We start from the raw sequence: 17,057 nt of genomic DNA, 5'->3' as shown, positions 1-17,057 counted from the left end.
TGGATTGAATTTGTCCCATAAATGTATTGTTTGGCCTGGGTAATATATTTAAAAATTTAAGCCATTATCTAAAATCACAATACTTGTTTTTACATGAATCTCTGGATTTCCAGCTTCTCTTGAAAATCTGGATGCTCTGACAACACTGGGCCCATATTCTTATGTGGTAACAATTGGCTGGAGCTGAACAGCAGCTGTTCTCTCTACACAGGACATGTACTTTCCAGTTAATCACTGCCCCCAGCAGACCCACTTGACCCATTTACCGTACCTGCTTGTCCCCTGTTGGCAGTTGCAACACTCCTAGTCTAGAAGCCTGGCCTGGCAATTTCGAGAGTTTATAGAAAACTGCTATTTTGAATAATGCATCATGTTTTGGGGATGCAAGAGGAAATCTCTACTTCTGAGGCACAGACTGGAGATATCTACTCCTATGTAGTATGTAGTCCCTGAGGCTGCTATGATTCCCAAGAAATGGTGTAAACAGACAAAACCCATTTCTATTTATTTCAGTTCATGTCTGTTCAACTGTGGAGAAACAAGACTTGACTTTTAGCCTGCTGATCAAATGCAAAACAGTTCTGAAGATAATAGTGACGCAGCATGGAACTCAGGTAATCCATGATGTGAGTGAAGCTGAGTTCTGAAGCCCAGTATTCTTTTTGTGAATTAGGCACTCCTAATTAAATGCAACTCCTAATAGTCATTGCCTATGAGAAAGCCAGGGACATGGAGTTAAGGATGGAGATCAATTTTCTTTTTATTCACTTTATATCGGTATTATTTAAATTTGTGTATCACTTTATCATTAGCAACAATAACATAAACAAACAAAAATGTACAAACATGTTAGTTCATCACAGTTTACAATTTTTTGTTTCCTGGTCTTTTATATTTGGTGGTGATGATGATGATGATGTTATAAAATGAAGCTATTCTAAATCCTTTCAGTCCTATAAGGCCTTGAAGGATATTTCTTCCTTGAGAAAAAAATAGCTATATCATGGTTTAATTGTTTGGGTTGGTTAATAAATGTAACATTAAATTTCTATTGCTAATTCTTTGTTAACTCTTAGACCAAAGTATGTGTTAGAGAACCGATTTGATTTAGGGAGACTTTGAGGACCTTAAATTATCTTGGAAAACCATCTCAAATTTCTTTGATGTGTCAGTCATCTTTCAGCAGCCCTGCTAGTATTAAAGCACTTCATTTTTTTAAAGCACTTCCACATACTGTAAACTTGTCTAAAGGTATTGCAATTAAATCGATTTTAGAATATTAAGCTAATGGAAATGTGATCCAGGATATCTCAAAAAGAAAGTGAGTGATTCAAGACTTTTTTTTTGCTGATTTAGGGGTCCTGAAGATTGACAGACTTAATAACTCTGGTAAGTAAGTAACAGGTGAACAATATCTGTGAAGACTCTGGAAATGTGAGAGTTGCCATTTACAAGACATCCTTACAATTTATGGACTTACCATTTGAAATTTGACTATTCATGAGCTGCCCTCAAATTTATGACATTTAAAAACTGTGATCATTTTTTAAAGCTCAAACTTTTGAATTATTTTCTTCCTATGTCTAGTATTTTGGAGAGTCTCATTTAACAGCTTTAACCATCTCTGCATACAAAGCAACTCTCTTAGAGTGGTAAAAACTGTTTTTCTGTTTCTTTGCAGAAAGAGAATGGTCTTCAAAGGAGAGAGACACTTGTTAGAGAGTCAAAAAACAGAAGTAATTAACTTCTGGTGAGCTGATTTCATAAGTGAAATAGGATGGCAGCTACCCCAGCATATCTACATTTCTCATGGTTGTAAATCTAGAAATTCAACATTTCGAAAATGTCACTTGAAAATTTCAAGTGTCTACTATCTTTTGGGCATATCCTTTAATACCAATTCTCTTATCTTTCAACAATGGATAGCAATGAGGTTTCTAAAATGGCAAATTTAATACTCATTTAGCCAAACAAAAAATACTGAGTACCTACTTATGCAGATCATGAGACTAACAGAGACTCAAAGCAGTGTTACAAACAAGGTTCCTTCCAGAGATACTCCTCTCTCTCCAGATTTAAAGACCTCCATACATGCTCATAAGGTTCTCTGACTGACCATACTCCTTTTCACTCTGCTGCATCTTTGCACACCCCTTTCTTCACCCTTAAATAATCTTTGCCTAAGTGCTGTTTTCATTCCAGATTCAGTTCTTGTGGTACTTTTTCCAGGAAACCCTACCAAGAAGGCTGTCTTTTCTCAAGGGTGTCGCAGCACTCTACACAGACTTCTCATCATGACATTTTCCATTTGTATTGTGGTCATCTGTTCATGTGCTTGTCTCCATTACTAGAACTTCAGCCTATTGAGGGCTCAGGTCATGTTTTTCTCATCTGAGGTTATCCCCAGTACATGCCAAAGTGCCTGGCAGCATAAGCATCACTTACTTCTGATGAAGAGAACCAAATGGAGAATGAGATAATGGGGTAAGATGGACATTATCCTGGAAGAAAGAAAAAGCTGAGAGGCAACAGCGCTCAGTATACACAGAGCATCAATGGGCAGTTAATTGTGAGCCAACAGTACACTGGAAAATGAGAGATGTGCAACTACATAAGAGAATAAATTTGCATGAAATCCAAGAAATACAGTAGCCTTTTGTTCAATGACCATATAATTGGGTTTGATTCTGGACTTAGGTAGTATTTTTTCAAAATATCCAACCAGATGTGTTTCATAGCCAAAGGAAATAAAGCACGTAGGATAAGTCAACAATGTTTCAAACTGAAAACAAAACCCCATGCAAACAGAATATCATCTTGAGCATAAATTACAAAATTCAACCATGTATATAATTTTAGTTGTGTTTATGTAGACAAAAAGAGGACTTTTCACTGTATGCCACGGATTTATTATTGTAACGACCTTAATGTTCTTATATGCTTTTTTATTATAATATTAAAACAATATAGATCCCAGAACCAGGCAAATTTTTTCTTTTTTTTTTTTTGGAAGATGCAGAAGTTTTTATTGGCCACTGGTTCCCCAAAGGGCACCCTGCTTCTGCTGTCTCACTGCCTCAGAACTTTGGTGTCGTTGGTCTCAGATACCACTTTGCCATCCACGATCCTGCGGGTGGTGTTCTTGTGGATGGTTTGCATGGAGTTGCTGCTGTCCAGGGCACTGCTGAGACTGAAGTCCTCTCTGTCTTCTACAAGGCAGCGATAGGTGGCAATCGGTCTCCAGCTTGGCGTTGATGTTCAGCAGGGCCTCGTACTCCTGGGCCTGGTGCTGCCCCTCTGCCAGGGTCTGTGCCAGCTCCAACTCCAGGTGCAGCAGGACCCTGTTGAGCTGCTCCATCTGCAGGGCATAGTGGGCTTCCACCTCCTGCAGGCTGTTCTCCAGGCTGGCTTTCAGGTTTCTTGTGGAGTTCAGGTTGATTTCCAAGGACTGGACAGTATGTCTCAGCTCCATGAGAGTCATCTCAGCAGCTCCTATCTCAGTGGACTGAGAGGTAACCACTGTGGTGCTCTCTTCAATCTGCTGAGACCAGTACTTGTCCAACTCTTTACGGTTCTTCTGAGCCAACTCATCATACTGGGCTCGGATGTCTGCCATGATCTTGCTGAGGTCCTGAGACTTGGGTGCGTCTACCTCCACGGTCAGCCCAGAGCTGGCAATCTGAGCTTGTAGGCCCTTTACTTCCTCCTCATGGTTCTTCTTCATGAAGAGCAGCTCCTCCTTGAGAGCCTCAATCTCTGGCTCCAGCTGCAGCCGAGTGACGTTGGTGTCATCAATGACCTTGCAGAGCCCATGGATGTCGCTCCCCACAGACTGGCGCATGGCCAGCTCAGTCTCGTGCTTGACTCTGAAGTCATCAGCAGCCAGCCGGGCATTGTCAATCTGCAGAACGATGCAAACATTGTCCACAGAAATTTCAAAGATCTGAGCCCTCATTTCCTCAATGATCTTGAAGTAGTGGCTCCCTTCTTCTCCAGGTGTTCTCGAATTTTGCCCTCCAGTCTCTGATTCTCTGTCTCCAGTCTTCTCACCACGTAGGAGGCTAGGCGGTCATCCAGGGCTTGCATGGTCTCCTTCTTGCCCTGAATGCCCCCATTCCTGCCAGACCCTGGCCACCCCGCCGGCCAGGCCCCCGAACCCCCAGCCACCCTGAGAGCTAGAGGAGCGGGACACAGAGATCTGGGAGCCGTAGACCCTGGCACCTGTATAGACGCTGGCCGCTCTGCTGGCCAGCCGGACCTGGTGGCTGGGCAACTGGACAAAGCCCAGGGATCCATAGTTGGTGGAGAAGGTGGTGGAGGGTGTGGTGAAGCTCATGTTGTCTGGGGAATAAGGCGAGAGGCCAGAACTCAGGATATGGACGCAGACTCTATTTCTTAGCTTGATAATTGCTTTAATTATGAAAATATGATGAAGCAAGAATGGAATCTGGAATAGCTCTATTCTTTGGATTTTCCTACAAAAATTAGATTTTTGCCATAAAGTGTCATTTGCAGTCTTCTGATACAAAACATGTATTTCTTGTTAATAAGGTTTTTAACATATTGCTTTATTTAAAGAGGTTTACCTATTTTTGCTTAAGCACTTTTCAGAATTTTTACAAAGATTCCCAGATAAATGTGGATTTTTAAGATAGGGAATCTGTCACAATAACAAGCACTCCCCAAATTGGGCTTATTTATGTCTGCCTGAGGATGTGACTTAAGTCATGAGTTGCCAATCATGCCAATCTGAAGAAAGGGATATAGATTGTATAGAAGTATTTTATAACCAAATACTGTTACTTCATTCATTGAGTGCTGTGATGTATTGAGCACAGTATTATGCCCTGGGAAAACAAAATTAATTAGATAAAGTCCATGCTTTTGAGAAAGTAATAAAGTGGGGAAGATAGACACAAGAAGAGAAAGGGCTGTATTTGAAAAATACGCATGAACTTTGTATGTAGCTGGATTCCAAGTGCTCAGAACAGCGAGTGGCTCTCCACAAGTACTTGAATGAATGAAATAATGGACCTGTAAATGCTAATGCAAAGTAAGCACACCTGAAATGCAACCTTGCCTCTGTAGCTATTTTAACACGTAAATGACTCATGGCAGAAAACATGTTAAACAATCCTGATCTTGAAGATAGAAGCAAGAAATATGAAGGTAGAAAAGTTCTCTACCCTCCATTCCTGGTCTTTTTAAATTCTGAAAGCTTTTCTAAATAATTCCAAAGATTCATATTTTTTTTAGGATTATGAATTAATCTTGAATATTAGAAGTTAGCTTTCAACCCCAAACTAAGAAATGACATCACAGCATCTAGATTCAAAATCTTTTTGATGAAGCTTATGCTGTAAATTATTCTTGCAATATATTTGTGGCTATAATCTGCACAGTCAGATTGTCTGGACTATAAGCTGTACTCATAAAAATTTGTGTTTTTGCTTGGATTTCTCAATGCTGTAATAAATGAAAACACAAACCTCATCATCACAAATCATGTTCAAAATTATTTCTAATTTGGTGAAATTAATATCACAGAGTACACATTTTACATTTGAGGTTAATTATTCAAATTAACAAAAATTACTCCAAATTAAAAAAAAGGAAGCTATTTTATTTGATTATAGGATAATGGGAGAAAGATTTATTTTCCTTACCATAGCAATAAAGATCATACACTTTAAAAATCTTTGAAAATATAATTTGGTTTTATATTTATTTTGCATGCTTGCTAAACTTCAAGCCCATTGATACCAAAAACATGAATGTAGGCAATCATGCTTTATAACCCTAGATTAAGTCATAATTTTGTGGAGTATATAGTGAGAGAGAAAGAAAGGGGTAAATATATTAAAAAATATATATATATACACACACTTGTGTATGTGTGTGTGTGTATAATTGCAAAATCTGTGGTTGTTTAAAAATGCTACTTTCTTTTTGTTTTGAAAAAGATAAGTACCATTATTAGAAGTAATTGGTCATTTATTTTACATCGGTATTACAGCACAAGAGGAAAAAGATAAAAAACAAACTAGAAATCTGAAATAGTTATTGAACTTGAATTACTCTGGGCAAATAGTTTGAGAAATTTGAGAAATCCTTCAAAATTTGAATACATATTTCAGAGTTTTTCAACATAAACATCAACATGAAGCTAGCAGATGTATTCATATTCTTTACTAGTAGTGTAAACAGCAAATACTTAGCATTTATATACAACCTTACAAAGCAGTCAAACATCATAAAGACATTAGAAGAGGTAGGTGTCAACAATAATTTTGAGCATACTATATATGTCACTAATAACATCATTCTATAAACTTTACAATAGAGGAGTGGAAGGAAAAAAGTTGCTCAGGGAAGCAGCTTTGAATTTTCATAGTTAGAAAAATTGGGCTACCTACCATAAATATAGGGCATATAAGGATTTTCTCTCCTATGTGGTCTTAGCATTTTTCCATGAATAGTAGAACCTTAAGAAAGGAGGCAGAGAAAAAGAAAGGCCCTAAACACATCCGGTATATAATTATACATGCTGAGAATGAATTGTCTGTGAGGTTACTAGGCCGGAATCAGGTGTAATACCTCTGCTCTAATTGTGCTCATTAATGACAACTGCCAATATACAGTCACATGTCAGAAAGTGGAGTGCACAAGACCTCTGACACCTCCATGCAAAAGATTCAGATATGACACAAACCTGGTTTCCTCTTCTTCAGTTTTTCAACTTGCTAAAGTAAATTTCATGAATGAAATTGCATATTGCTTCTTGGTTATAGGTTATACATTGATTTCTCAGTTCATCAGTGCAATAACACCTCACTAAAGCAATAAATATTAATTTTACTAAATATGACCATATCTACCTTTATTCTTCATAGCTTTCCAGGTGAAAAGGGAAGAGTTAATATTCAAATAAATGATTTCACCCTTTTACACTTAAAGCAGCCAAGTCTTATTTTTACATATTAATGAGTACCAATATTTTGATAAACTATCATATCTTTAACTGACTCAGTTGCTTGAATTGTTTCTCCAGAACTTTTATATAAGTCATTCAAATACACTCAGATTCCTTAAATATTTCTCCTACAAAGAAAAATACATGTAAACAGTGAAATACCTTAGGAATATATTGGTCAGTTTATAAGTAAAATAACACTGACATTAATTTTCATTGAATTAGCAAAATTATTTACATATGTCAAGAATACTTGGCATATTACTTTTTATTATGCCTTTAAAGAATAAAATCAGCTGTATCAAATTTTATAAAGAAGTAACTAAAACTTAATGTTAGCTACCAAAAAGAGATATGCTCCTTTTAAATGCTGTGAGTTTTCTTCATTTCTAAAATTAATGAGTATCCTGACTGCTTTAATGCGGATTATTCAAAGGGAAGCAGCCTACTATGGTGATAAAGTTCAAAAAGTTCTCTTCAATCAGAATACTTTTTTTTTAAAGCCTTGCTCTAACATTTGCTAATATTTTTTCTTGGCCAAATTACTTAACTTTTCTATGCCTGTATCCTATCCATAAAATGGAAAAAGTAATAATGTCTATTTAACAGGTTGGTTGCCAGCATTAAGTAAAACAAACCATCTAAGTGAAGTACTGTGCCTCGCCCATAGAAAATGCTCCATACATTTTTAATATTGCAATGTAATAACATCATACCAATTGTGATCTCAATTTAAAAATAAATTAGTCAGTAGATTTTAAGTCTATGAGGTTTGAAAATTTTTACTTGAAATTGGGTTGGGGTTTTGGTTATAAGAAGCATTGACAATATGTCTATTGGAGAATGTACTTCTAACTTCGTTTTTCCTGCAGACTTAAACATGGAACTGCAGTTGTTTGTATAGCATTTGAACTACCATTTACATATGTTTCAAAGATACTGTGAGAATTACCTCAAGAAGTCTCCTAGCTGTTTCCTGTAGCTTGTATTCTACACCAGTGTAGATGAGATAAGTTTCGCATTGCATGCTAAAATATTTTGCAAAAGTCAGCATGGGCTCAGTTTCATTGGTGCAATTATTTTTCAGAGCTATCTCTTTTTATGTATCATTTATGGGAAATATTCCTTGCAGCTTCCTAAAAAGTTCTTAATAGGAAAAGGTAACTAACATAGATAAAGAAAAATCAAAACATGTTCCTGTACCTTATTTTTAAGCATATATTTATTCAAGATCCACTCAGATTTCTGTTGTTTTAGCTGAGCTTTCTGATATTGGCATAATTATTTAACTTGATGTATGTTTCAGAGGTTAAAGCCACTTAAGAATATAACTTTATAGAGTCCCTTGCTTTATCTGAGGTTGTCTGAGAGTTTTTGTGACAAGTATCAAATAAATCATTTGCTATTATTTTACAAAGACCAAAAAAAAAAAAAAAGTTTGCTCATAGACCGTTTAATAGATTAGAATTTTTCTCAGTGATAGGAACGTGTAACCTAATATTATTATCCAAATAATTCTAAATATCAGACCTCTTAATAAAGTTTTTTTTTTTTTTAAAGGTGCTAGATTCAACTGAAATTTTAGAAAGTAACTATGGCCTCAAATAGCTTAAAGCCATGGGATTTACACCATAAAGAAATAACAGATAATACCCAACATTTGGGGTATTTTAATTTTTATTTTTTGACCTAAAATAATAAATTCAATTGAAGTTAACATATTTCAACATATTTTCTAAACTATTTAATTCCATTTTTGAATACTTTTTGTAGTTCTAAGACATTGTCATGATTATATAATCCCAAAGAAAATTAATTTAGATAAAGAGAATTTAGTAGAATTGAGTCAGCAACTTCCTTCGAGTTAACACTAGCTTTTAATAGATTAACCTACCTCCTCCTTTTTTTCTCTTAAGAAATAGGTGTCCCTCAAATATCTGCACATATCTTTCTGTGTCCATATGGTTTTGAACAAGTGGTGCAAGTATTCACTATTTGCTGTGTACCCACACTTGTACAGTTCAGCTGGAATACCATCTGGTATGGTACTCTTCCCATTTTCCTCATTTTGATTGCTTTCTCAATCTGGAAAATGGTAGCTTCATCATCCAACGGGTCTCCAGATGGCTGCTGGATCAAACTATTTAGTACCCATCAACATTTGATGGGTTATTTAAAGTTCATGCAAGGTGTTTGAAAGTTAATTATTTGGCCATAAAATATCAGAAATTTTATTTGGGGAAACACCATAATCTCAGATTTTAGTAATGAAATCTTTTAGGTTAGTTTGAGGAAAGCAATAAGAAAATACATTCGTATCTTTCTGAGAAGCAGATGGCTAAACTTATCATGTTACTTATCCAAAATTGTTTCTATTTTTACCCCTCTACATTGGCCAAGATGACATTTTAGTGGAAACAGCATCTCTCACATACAGACCATCTTTTTTCTTTGAAGGACGACTATCGGAATAAGAAAGCTTATGCGATTAAATTTCTGCAGAGCAATGTGGTAGACCAACAGGGTTTTTAAGATCAATCAATGGAAATGGAATCAGATCATAACGATACCATTAGGATGCGATAGGGTGCAAGAGTGTAAAGATGTAATGAATCTCCTTATGTAAATGTAAATGTGCCTAAAGGAGCTCTTGGTTTATCATCTCCTTTTCTGCCTCCCTACCAAAACATGCCAAATCTTCAATGAATTTTGGAGCACCAAAATTTTATAGTTGCATAATTTATCTTTGCAACATTCTCCAATTCTGTTTCTGTAAGTAGGGTGGAACAGAAGGTGGTTTTCCCCCCTCTAACAAACTCCCATTTTATCTGATTTTAATTTCCTCTTGGCTACATTTCCTCATTTTTTCTTCTCATTCATTCAGTTATCCTTTCATTTTAGTTACTGAGTACCTACTGGATATTCAGGAGTGATAAGAAGATAATTTAAAGAAAACTACTGTGTACTTAAGGATCTCTTGGCCCATAAGGAGGAAGATATATAAATAATAGTTATAACCAAATGTCACGAGTACTATGAGATATTCTTCATGATATATGAAAATACAGAAAGGCCTCTGTCAGGTGGGTTTCAGATTAAAGACGCCTCAATTTTGTTTTCCTGAATCATTATCTGCATGTAAAAGTATGCTTTATTGTATCCTTTATGCAAGATTTATTGAAGCATGTCCAATGACATCACTTGTATAAATGTAAGTTCTGGCTGACACAAAACCTTAAAAAGCAAATCCTAGCTGCAATTGGATTACAATTTTTAACTTACATCATCTTTGTAATATCTGTGTAAAATGTTGCTGAATTAATGATTCCCTCTTTCTTAATACTGTATAAAAATGGGAAAGATGGCTATGGTTACTACATGATGACCATTCATTCTCTGAATAAAGCTCTATTTTATGATTCTTAGTATATAGCCAGAATTTAGCTTTGAATTTCAAGTTTTAGCCTCCAGGTCAGATTATTACAATGTCTTATTTTATAGGCTTCCTGAAAAATTCTTCATATCTCCAACTTTTCCAAAATGCCTGCTCTGGAATTTAACTCCTTCAAAGTGGATTTGATTGTGTTACTTTTATCTCAGTAAGGATGTTTTAGCTCCCTATTAAGCTCTAAATTTATTTCTATAATTGATTGATAAATGACATTTAACTGATATCTATTTAGTTTTCAAACTCTATTTAAATGCAAATTATAACTGTCAGAAATGATCTGAAGACTGAGAAATGCCCACTCCAAGAACTAAGCTGAAGCTTCATAGAATATAATGGTTTTAGTTTATTTATTGTAAATCTGGTAGCATTATCATCTGATAGAGGACTGTAAAGTTAGTGGACTAATTCAATTCTGCATTTAATCTTGTCATTTCTTACAGTCAATTAAGAACACCTGGACCAAAGAAAATGAAATTAAAAAAACGGAATAGCTGTAAAAAAGACAAATTCTTACATTATGTACACAAAACCAATTTAATTGATTTTTCACTTACTTTTCAGTTATTTGTTGTGGAGTTATACAGATATTTTATGCTATTTTATCATTATCAAACTATTACAGCAATAATAGTTTTAGAAATTACTATGTAATGTCTTTTGGAGGTGGAACATAAATATTTCAAAACAAAATAAAACACCCATTAGCACCCATGTACAATATATTAATATAAGATATTTTAGTAAATCAATCTTTGGGATAGTATATATATATATATATATATATATATATATATTTATAAAATGATGAGTTCATATGAAAATATTCTGTATGTTCTTGACAATTTCTAGTTTTTCTGTCTCCAAATATGTTATATATTTTGGGAATCAAATGCATTCATTGTGATATTCAGGAGAGATAAGAAGATAATTTCTTAAATAGATAAGAAGCTGTTACCACTCTAAGGACAGGAAAGTATTAGGATAATTTTATATCTAGAAAAACACATTAGTCTTTCTCATGGAGAATGATAAACTGAAAACATTTCTTAAAAACATAATATCCAGTGAGGTATAATATTTTAAGTACCAAGTACATCACCTATTCTTATTCTTAAAGCTGTTTCTTAGGAGTAATTTCTTTATTTTCCAAATTACTGCAACTACTCAAAAATGCCTGATACCTCTTTGGCAAATCTTTGTACAGAGATTTAGAGTTTTCAGGAGAAGCACATCTAATTAATGAAACTGAAGCGCAAAACAGAGGATGTATTCCTAAAATATTTTGATATGTATCGACATTGCTGTACTTGGTATTGTCTCTGCTTAGACTGTTCTTTAAATACTGGTTTTATTCTTGTCTTTCAGGATCTCAGAAAGACTCTCCTATTCCATGGCCTGCCCTTGTTTATCTCTGTCTCTGTAAGGTGTTAATCCCCCCTATGGAAGTTTTTACAATTTGTAATTTAAAAAAATCTTTATTGGTTGAATTGTTTATTGGTCAGCCTCATGATAATTTAAGCTTCATGTAGGGAACAATCTTGTTTGTGTCTTTTACTAATATAAATCCAGTGCCTTGCATAATGCCTGGCACATAATTGTAGCTCCATAAATATATGTTGAATAAATAAATAAATGAAACCAACTCCACCATACCTTTTTTCCTCCACAATTCCTACTAGTTCACAACGTCCTTAAATGAAGTAGTTTTTTTGTGTGAAAAAAATCATATATTCCAAGAAAGAGTTCCAAGTGCTTACAAATTATGTGGAAGCAATTATTCATTACTATTTCTGATACAAAATTTGTAGAATTATGGCAACATTTATGCAATAGCAATGCAAGAGAGCAGGGTAACAATTGCTGAAATAAATAATAATTCTTTTCACATTGCCATCATTTACATTTTTGTCAACTTTAGAAAGGAGAAAACGGTGAGAAAAATCTGTAAAGAGTTTACACATCAAATAATATTTCAAGGAAGGAAAATATGTCAGCTTACTATACCATATTTTGTTCTCACAAAATATTACAAAATTGACATAAGACATAATGGTGTTTGATGCTTTAAGAAAAATACAATATGTTTTGGAAACTGTATATGTGATTTGGATGCATCACTGTGAGAAGTATATAAGAGAACCACTAACATTTAAAAAGCACAGATTTTAAAAACGGCATGTCTATGAAAAATGCCAGCATGTTACAATTAATTTTTATTCTATTTTAAAGGGACATTCATTTATCTTTTATAGACAATTTTAACAGCTTATCACAAATCCCTAGAGCTGCTATGATTAAGTCAATACATTTACATGAATAGTATGTAAATGTATTTAAATATTTAAGTGGAGTGTTCCTGATACTGCCTACAGTGTTTTATATGAATATATCCAATATTTTGCTTTTTGTGGGAGATAAATGTATTTTTATGCTTCATCACACACACTATAAATATCCCTTATGCTTGTATTACATTCTCACCTTGCTTCACATCATCCATTTAATTTTTTATATATGTAGCATAATAAACGCACAATGCTAAATTTAAATTTTGTAAAAGTCTGACCCATGATAAGACAATTTCTTATTTTTCTCTGTGTTCTGGTCAGAATATGGACTTCCTTTTACATCAAAGAAGATTTCTTTTTATGATTGAATCCATGAAATCTTACGAAATTATGGGAAACACCGGAGAAATACTGCTCAATGTTATTATTGCTGTGAACGATTACTTTTTCAATTTTCTTTCTCAAAAAAAAAACAAAAAGAAGAAGAAAAAGCTGCTCTGAGATTACTTAAAATCACAGAAGACTAAAGCTATCTCTATCCCTTAAATTTGCAGATGAAGGAAAATGAGACTCAAACTGTTGACTCAAGATCACCTTTCAGCTAGTGGTAGAAGCAGGAATAGAAACCAATTCTACTAATTCCCAGACATCACTGATCCTTGTTGATAATTTTCAAAAAGACGTTGAAATGGAAGTGTAGTGGGAAGAACTGAACGAGAGCTTTAATATTAAGCATCCCGTGGCTCTTGCACTTACCAGCTGTGTGTCTTTGGCTATGTGACTATCGTGATAAACTCAGTTTTCTTATTTATAAACATCAATAATAATACCGGACAAATACGATCATTTGGAGGAGTACACGATATAACGGATAAGTATACAATTCCTGCTACATGGTAGATATTCAAAACATTGTAGTTATTACTATATGTTACTGCTTGTGATTAGTGTTATTTTTTATAGCTATAGGCATGAGTAATCATATAGCATTCCAGAGTATGAGAAAATCCCCAGGTGAGCAGAGTCCACCTGATATTTTATGAATTCAGCACTGCTTTGCCAGAAAAAGGCAGCACCCAATTTAGAAGTAATTAGTCCTACTCAACAAAGGTAATCTGGAAATTGGCCCTCAGACCATATTTGCAATTTTATGTGGAGAGAAATGATTCGGTACACAGTAATGGTTAGGTACTTTCAATGCTTACCCCTGAGGTTCTTCTGTAAATATGATTGTTGTCAAAATGGAATGGAAGTTGTGTGTGCAAAATGACAGCAGCAGCAGCCCCTTAAACAGATTTATATAGAAAAGAAGGGGATTGCATCATCACGTGACTATCAATGAGAAGGTGTGCTGAATGTGAAAATCTGTTATTTTTATTGTTAATGTAAATATTAGCTGTAATAACTGGGCATAGATCTGACCTTCTAGCCTCTATGTTCCCTAAAGGAGAGAAGAATTTTAATGTTTGCCATTAAACATTTATGTCCGAAGAATATTTTTAAAGGGATTAAAATAGTTTACAAATTAAATAACATGTTTCATAAGATTTCATAAGGTTATTATCCAGTAATTGCATAAGAATTGGAAAAGTAGAGATAAACCTCATGTGAGTAAGAAGTATTTTGTAATAATAATCACTTTATAGTGATATAATAATGATGACAAATGCTTCACAGATCAACCATATGTGAACTGAGCTAGATGGAAGTCTTGACTTCAGATGTATTATTGTCAGTAGGACTTTTAATGGAGAAAATACTGTCACATTGTGAGTGGAAACTGCAATAACTCTAAACCTCAGTTTCACATCTTTAAAATAGGAGCAAGTGCACCAAATTATCATTTAAATCTCCTCCAGCACCAAATTCTGAAAACCAGTTTATCATTAATTCAAAGACATTTGGGACATCCAGGAAAAGAGTCTTTTTTCCTACACAAGGCCCAGAATCCATCAGGACTAAGGGTTGAAAGGAGACATTCCACCTTGCGAGGTTCCATTTTAGGTCAAATCAGTGCCCAAGAATATTGGAGGATTTAGATTCATCAGGAGTGAATCCAGAGATTCCACTTCCCTAATCACAACCTATTTTGTTCCTGTCCATTCAGGACAGTGAGAATCTAGTTTTGACTTCAATAAGAAATTCCAAATATGGGGCCAGAAGCAGAATTGCACTGCTTTACAGAATGGGAAATCAGTTGCAATGTGCTAACCCGTCCCCTTGGTGGCTGTGATTTAAGAGGTGTCACAAAACCAGATTCCTTTTTTTATGCTCACAAACCTTGACACCTATGTTTCTTACATCTCAAATTATCCTCCATCCATGCACTGTCTGGAACATGGTCCACAATATTCAGTGGTTTTCCATCCTCAGGATTCCAATTTTGCAGATTTTCAAGAGACATCCATTCCAAATATCCTTTGTTTAACTTATTCCAGAAATTGAAGTACCTCTGAGAATAAATGACAGGAGAATAGATCTCTAAGTGTTCTCTGCAGTGCATAAAATACTTTGATTTTGCACAGTGGAGCTCAAAATGCCTCACTTTATGCTGATGGTGGGCACTTTTAGAGTTTTTTCATCCTCCTACAGTTAAAACATGTGAGGAATGGCCACTTGCAAAGAAGAGATGAGGGGATAAATGAGCATGAAATTCACAGAAATTGAGACCATATTAAACACTGTATAGGTATACTTCCACCTATTTCTATTTGTAGATAAAATTTTATATTTGCTTTACCAAGAAATTCACATTGACAGATTACTTCCTCAGTTAAAATTAGATACCTTGAGGAAAATAGAATTATCATAGTAAAGACAGGTTTGGTATACACTAATCATCATAAATCATTGCAAATCAAATGTATAGATTTATACATAATATATTACATTTGATAATACGTAACCATTTCTGAAAAACAAGGAACATAATATTAAAATAAAGAACAAACATTTAAGGTAAGTGCATTTTTAAAAATAATTAATTTCTGTAACTACTTGGGTCTGGCCACAGGAAGCAAATTATTATGTATATAGCATAATAAAATTAAAAATGAAGTTTTATGAACATAAATTACAGTAATTTCACATATGAAAAAATGTTAAAAGATCATATAAATATCCTGACTACCAAAATATAGAAAGAAATAAAAATGAATCTAATTCTTTTAGAACAAATTTCTGTAAACAAAATTATAGCATTTTATCATAGATGTTCTTTCTTCTGATAAAGAATACGTGGACTTAAAGAGAGAAGAATGAAAAGAGTCATCACAATATACCAAATATCTTTTTGTGAAATCATTTAAAAATTTTAAGTCAAATTGGAGTTTTATTTCTTGATAAAAAATAAAGTGGCTTCCCTGAAACACTAAGTCTAGTTTTTCAAATAAAGCAGTATAATTAATGAGAGAAAGGATTTAATAGATTGTTTTACATATTTTAATGTATCTAACTAAATTTATCTACTGTATATGATATCCCATTTTATATATTTAGAAACCAAGATAAACAAGGATAAAAGTTAATAAATCAGAACAGAATTTCAAAATCAGATCTGAAAAGTTTAAGAAAGATAGAATGTAGTGCAAAATGGGTATAATGATAATGCTTTGTATTTTATAATTGTTTCTACATGAAGCTAAGATACAGAATCACCCCAAAGAATGGCCATTTTCTAAGTGGTTATGTTTTACCAGATGTAAAAGCAGAAGTTTAATTATCATGCAATGATTTTTTTTTTATCATAGCCCAGGTTTGCTTTGTTACATTTAATTCCCATTAATTTAGCTATTAAATATTTTGCATTGTGTATATAGATTTTTTTAAGCATTACAAATAGCATTAGATATAGAAAAGGGTTAGTATTATTTGGATGCCTTGCTTTATCATCCTCTAGAATTGCTTTGCAATTAGTTTACCTGCTTTGTTAACATTTTATGGAATTATTTGCACTAAAATGTCAGACCCACGGCTTCCTGAATCATTATGAAAACATCAGTGAGGATAATTTATAATGTATAGCGATCTGTTTTGATCCAAGAAAATAGACCTTGTTGCAGTGCGCCATTTTTGGATTCTATTTTCATGTAATTTGAGGTAAATGCTAAAATTGTGACCTTGTCTGATTCTTACTAGTGAGTCAGTTGTGGCATTAAAGATGAAAAAGAAGAACAGAAAAGATGGGTAATAGAAACCTTCTGATTGAATAAGCAAGTTGCATCTAAAATCCTATTTTAATATGGTAAATTTAATACCAAGACTTAATACCTGACCAAATTGTGCTTTAATTTTTATTTCCTGAGAATACCTTTATTCAATTCTTTTCCCGTATTGCCAAACATTT

General features: G+C 34.0%; 1 pseudogene; it reads right to left on the bottom strand.

The window, feature by feature from the left end:
• Positions 1-3,069: 3,069 nt before the first annotated feature.
• On the bottom strand, positions 3,070-3,955 carry LOC119513521 (annotated as a pseudogene).
• Positions 3,956-17,057: the final 13,102 nt, after the last annotated feature.

The sequence above is a fragment of the Choloepus didactylus genome, chromosome 2 (genome assembly GCF_015220235.1).
Source record: "Choloepus didactylus isolate mChoDid1 chromosome 2, mChoDid1.pri, whole genome shotgun sequence".
Classification (NCBI taxonomy): Eukaryota; Metazoa; Chordata; class Mammalia; order Pilosa; family Megalonychidae; genus Choloepus; species Choloepus didactylus.
This window is presented reverse-complemented; position numbering and strand designations above follow the sequence as displayed.